Source organism: Zeugodacus cucurbitae, chromosome 4 (genome assembly GCF_028554725.1).
Source record: "Zeugodacus cucurbitae isolate PBARC_wt_2022May chromosome 4, idZeuCucr1.2, whole genome shotgun sequence".
NCBI lineage: Eukaryota > Metazoa > Arthropoda > Insecta > Diptera > Tephritidae > Zeugodacus > Zeugodacus cucurbitae.
In genome coordinates, this window is record NC_071669.1 from 50,540,976 (window position 1) to 50,547,083 (window position 6,108).

A 6,108-nucleotide genomic window follows, 5' to 3' on the forward strand; every position below is an offset into this window, starting at 1 on the left:
AAATATTTTTCTTACTCATCCAATTCACGCGCTCGCGTTTCCCATTACTCGAACGATAATTGACGCCACAACGTCGCAATCGCACATTGCTAGTATTGAGACCGCCATGCAACTTGGTCAGCTGCGCGTGCCGAGGTGTTACATTGTTGTAGAGCGGAAATCGGCATTCGCAAACGCACGCGAAATGAACGTAACATTCGTTAGAGTACAAAAGAGCCCTTTCAAGTTTGCTTCACGCACATTTATTTACATTTGCCTTTATCGGTTAATAACAATCACTTTTGCCTGGTGTAAGTTTCCGTGTTCAGCGCCCACCTGCGTCGGCGCCACCCTTACCGCCCGCACCAGCACCAACGCTAAAACCAGCGCCAAAACCGGCGCCACCACCAGCGCCACCCTCACCTTCAGCACCACCGCCTGCGCCGCCTTTCATGCCACCGCCAATGCTCATGCCCGCGCTCGCACCGACGCCAGCCTCACCTCCAGCTCCACCACCACCGCCTTGTGCGTTCACACAGCTGATCGCCTGAGGAGGTGAATGAAATATGGTATGGTTTTTATTTTTCTTTATTAGTATGCTTTAGTAGGTGTAAAAGATTGGTGTAATGACTAATGAATCTCTTTTTTAGACTATACAGTGGTACCTCGACATACGAGTTTTTCGAGATACGAGCCAACGAGCAAGTGATTTTTTGCTTTTAGTTACGAGCGAAATTCGAGATACGCGTCCGGTTCGGTCAGAGTCAGAGGAGGAGGTTATTTCTACAAGTGAGATAAAGGAGATCTTAGGAATGTGGGAGAGAGTTTCACAGTTCGTGGAAAAAAAACACCCAGAAAAAGTTGCAACAGGTCGTGCATATGCCGTGTCGAGGTACCACTGTGCCCAAGCTACCACAAATTCGCAGGAAACAATTTTTTATATAGTTCTGGATTTTTTACGAACATCAGTCTGATCGAATTGAATTTACGTTCCGCATAACGGTTTATAATTATATAGGCTAGTTCTAAACTGAGAAATCCTTTTATTTTCATAGATTAAAACTTCGAAATATAGAACAATAAACTCGAATCCGGGCCTTACGGCTCATCTAATAGTTTTAATTAATTTAATTTTTTTTATTTATTCCGAAGACGGTTAAGAGAATATCGTTACTAATATTTATTTAAATCTCTAATGATCCCAATCAAATAATATTTTCAATTACTTCAAAAACGTTTTTCAAATTTCTTTCGAAAATACATATTTGATATTCATTACATGTATTTTGTAATTTTTCAAATGTGTTTTCATAATTTAAATTTTTTAAAAATATTTTTGAGTATACATATTTTTACATCGATGAAATGTTTTTGAGGTTATTTTTCAAATATTTTTATACTTTCTGTTTTAATAGGAAACACTGACTTAAACTTTTATAAATATTATTTTAATAGATCTAACTCACCAACAGCACCAGTACCACCAAAAATATACCGAAGTTGCGCTTCATAATCTATCGTCAGAGAATAACTTTCATGAACTACTGGCTCGCCTACCATTATCACGTTACTTATACCAAACTAACCTCCCATTAAATATTAGTAATGCTTACTTAGATCACTATCCCAAATATCCGACGTTGCATGTTCCATTTCGTATACATTGTTCAACGGTAAATTGTGTCAAATACTGATTCAATGAATCCAAACATTCTAATTACTGCAACTATTTTACGATTTTGATGGTATCATAAGGTCATATAGTCATATAATTGTGAGTTTTCCAATTGTTCAGTTAATAACTTTATTTGTTGGCGTGCCGACGACGATGTGTTTCGCTCGCGTACTGCGGAATATATTAAGCGCTATGTAATCGTAAATTATTGATTTTTATCTAAGACATGTTTTTGGCGTGTAATGAATACGTTTATAACTCATAATCGGGTGTAATGAGGTAATTTAACTAGATACATATGTACTGGCATTTACTACTAGATAATTAAGAGGAAACATTGTTATTGCTGTTGAGTAATCACTTTGCACACAGTGGGAATTTACATAGAATAATATGTAATTAAATATAATAAAAAAGTAATGTATACAGGGTGGGACAAAAATCGTAAAATTAAGTTAAGTTAGCTTTGAATGCTGAGCACATAGCGAATAGAGAGTCGGAGAACCGAAGCGTTCCAATAATTTCAAAGTCCAAACTTCAGAATGCTAACCAATTTCACTTCGTACAAACAAAATACTTTTCGCGTGAAACTAATTCCTTTCGATTATTTTCGATTTCCCCGCATATGAGCCACATTCTCTAATTGTTTACTCGACTTAATGCCCATCAAGGACGTCGACGCACATAAACCTTGACCGATAAACGTTTGTACTGATTATCTATACATTTACTATAGCATAAAAATATCGAAAAATACAAATTGATTATTTATAGTTTGCATTCCAATGGTAAATATTTCAAAATTGATAATCTCGTGATTTATATACTTTTAATCGCACGTAAAAAACTAGCGCACAAATTCAACCTTTTCCGGTCGTTGGCAGTGCACAAGGCTTAACGGTTATGATAAAGGTGAGCGGATAACAAATAGTCCTATAGCGGTGAATAAATATCGAGTAACCTTCTATAAAATAGGCACGTGTACGATTGTATCGGCAAGAATGCTATAAATATGTACTGGTATTTATGGTATATCACAGGAAGTGCTAATTCCATTACTTATTTAAGGAGCAGAGGTTATAAAGATTGATCTAAAGAAGGAATAACAATGAATTGCAGCAGGCTTTATTGAAAGAACGCTATACGGTTTACAGTTGTGTGAGAGGTAGAAAGAGAGACTGAGTGAATGTTATCAGGAAAATATTTAACATACGAGACCTCACGATTCTAGCGCATTATTCCACTTTAAAGTGTTGAGGATTGAGTGTCAGCAGTTTACCAAGATAGTAGACTCAGAGGAATCGATAGGGATTCAAGGTATTTTACTAAGTACGTAATATGGAAAAGAGAACAAAAATCAGATTTTGAAATTTCGAATTAAGTTATAATTTAAAGGATTATTGGAAGTTTTTTTTGTTAAAACATATTGGTATTATATTTTTAGATTTTAGCATCCCAAAACTGCGAGAGTATTTCACATATAATAAGGACATAATTGTATATCTTATATAATGCTGATATAAAAAAAGAAAGATAAAATATTGCTTAGATATAAGGTATAGATAATATGGCCTCATAGGACTCTGCCATATTGGGAACAAAACAGGTGCAGATAACCAAGTACAAAAGGGCATGCAGACACTCTTAAATAATTTTCACCAAAAATGTTACTTTTAAGGGGCAATACCAGAGTAATACTTTCATAAAATCAATTTTTTTATTTTCTGCTTACTCTTGAATAGTTTTTGAAAGACAGCATTCTATATACATATGTATAAGCCGCTTTTTTCTCGAACCGACATTTATCAAAAATGCTGACATCAAATTTTAAACTGATTCTAAATTGGCATTATTTTTTTACCTAAAAAACTACATTTTTTTCAGCACTACACCATTTTGTTAATTTTTCAAAAAATGTAGGTCATTTTATGGAAAATATATTCAACTTTAATAACCATTTTGATTGTTTATGTTTCAGCCAATTATTCGGTCGGAATCATGTCAACAGTTAGGGAACTTTTTTGGCACATTAGAAGACAGGATATAACTCCCTTATTTTTCAATATATTTGTAAAAAAAATCTTAAAATATAACTGAAAATTTATCTTATTATGTCCCAATAACTTTGAAACATTCGATCGATTACTCACGAAAAAAAAATCACGAAAATCCACTAATTTTTTTTTTTCATGTGTTAAACTATATACTTAAGCAGACTTGATGGGTCTTATTATATAGGTGTCAATCATTGAAATTTCTTTCTCGTGAGGTTCGTCACAATTTCACATATCTTTTTAAAGGTGGGCATCTCAATTCCCATATATTATATAATTGACTTCCGGGAGAACGAAATCCAGAAATACATATATAGCATATAATGGTACTCCGCTAAGCTATGTATTAAGCTTGCCAGAACTTTTCGACGAATAACGGTAATTAGTGAAGAAATCCATATACATTAAACCATATCCATCGAAATATTGGACTTTTTTGGGTTTTATATCCCACAAGTCTCACGTCAAGATCAGTCTAACCAAACTTTCTACACATTACTCTTATCCCAACTAATGCTAATTACTTCAATCTATCGATTCTACCGTTAGTTACCATATATATTGAGTACAATATGGTTATAAATAATTGAAATCAGACTATGATGCGGTCTAGCCCATATATATCGGATGGATGATAGCGGGACACTTCTCTCTTTCCTTCGCAGTTCGGCGCCAGTTGGAGATCCCAAGTGTAACCAGGTCGCTCTCCACCTGGTCCCTACAAAGGAGTGGAGAACTTCCCCTAACTAAAACGCATATAGTTTTAGGTTATGGACAAGAACTGAGCTCTATCATAAAGGTCCGTTCCATCGCGTTTCAAAAATATTTCGAGCAAGTGAATAAATTCCAGCCGAGAAGCCCAATTTTCGACCACATTTGGAGCAATGGGAGTCATATGTCAGCAATAAACATTATTCCGGAGTAAGTATATTCATTATGAAATGGCAAACCAAACTGAGTATAAATCAAATAACAGCTGTCACTCAAGACCACCTCCGAGAAAAACCGCACGTCTAAGAAGAACATCCGTTATAATAAAATGATTTTCGTTATTATGATTGACATCATATCGTATATATTCGACAATATGTTGGATATCTTAGCAAAATTTATAATTCGTAATTCCACCTCATAAATCCATGCGATATATCTCAATAGATCTACATATGCATATCAGCTCAATTATGATGTCTGTAATCACATGCTTACTTACAAACATAAGCACATTTAACTAGACTCGAAATCACCTGCGATAATTACCAAATAAACACCCAGCGATTATGTGTTGTATCTGTCAAATAAGCGCGCATGATAATATGGCGTGAGTCTAAATATAACTGTACAGCAAAAAGTAGAATCCGACAGCCACACAAATTATACACTCGAACTTAGCGCACTCAACTGTGCTTATTCCACTGACAAAAAAAAAAGAGGAGAGTATGATTAACTAAACTAAAAATCACAATATGCGTCTAGAATTGACTTATGAGGCGCGCACACAAGAGTTAAATGCGCATTTTCGTCTGTCTATGCGTATGTGTGTGTTGCATGTTAGCTATGCTTCTCTAATTGCTATTTGCACTATACTTGGCACTTTCAATGCCCAACAATCAGCGGTGGCGGCAGACAGCCACACAATGCAATCAATAATCAATAGTAATCAGTAATGAATGAGGACGCTATTTACACGATTGAATTACAATATTTTCTACTACGTAGTTGTAAATGAACGTAACTGCAGGCTAATTTACGTCTGAGTATGTTTGAGTGAGTGTGTGTGTGTCGCTTATAATCGGCAGATGATATAGTAGTGTGACGCCTCCAACATACCGAAATTAAGCGCAAATAAAGTGTTTACTACGTCGTTGAGTTGGTAAAACAAAAAACGCTACGTAACGTAATGTAAACGTATGCATGTATGTGTGTATAAACAGCTATGCGTCTATATTTACATGTGATTTTATTTGTTTTTCGGTTTTTTATACTATGCCTCATGGATAAATACATACATATATCCATATGTATAAGTATATGCTTTATGGCGCTTGGTGGCTTTATCAGCCAGCGGCTACGTTTAGCCAGACCCTTCAATTTATGAGGCCGGATTATTTACCAACGTCAGCACCAGCAAATCAGCAAATCACCCGCATCAAGGCAACACACACACCACCTACATATGTATCTACAACTAAAGCCACCTACTACAGGTGTATACATATCTACCGTAAGTTCATACGTATGAACGTACGTTTTGTAGCGCGCAATTCTCATTACACTGTTCTATGGCGTCGTTATGAATGAAGTGCCCAACAATTAAAATAGTAAATATTCATGTTTGTAGATGTGCATGTGTGTATTGTATTTTTGTTTTTTGTATTTTTGTTTTGATTTTTACTTGCG

General features: G+C 35.4%; 1 long non-coding RNA gene across 1 annotated transcript; it reads right to left on the minus strand.

The window, feature by feature from the left end:
* Positions 1-219: 219 nt before the first annotated feature.
* LOC105210466 (uncharacterized) lies at positions 220-5,225 on the minus strand. The gene is made up of 2 exons (XR_008471092.1): positions 4,969-5,225; positions 220-526 (listed from the first exon to the last, which is right to left on the minus strand). It is a non-coding gene; the product is annotated as an uncharacterized LOC105210466 (long non-coding RNA).
* Between the last annotated feature and the right edge of the window lie 883 nt (positions 5,226-6,108).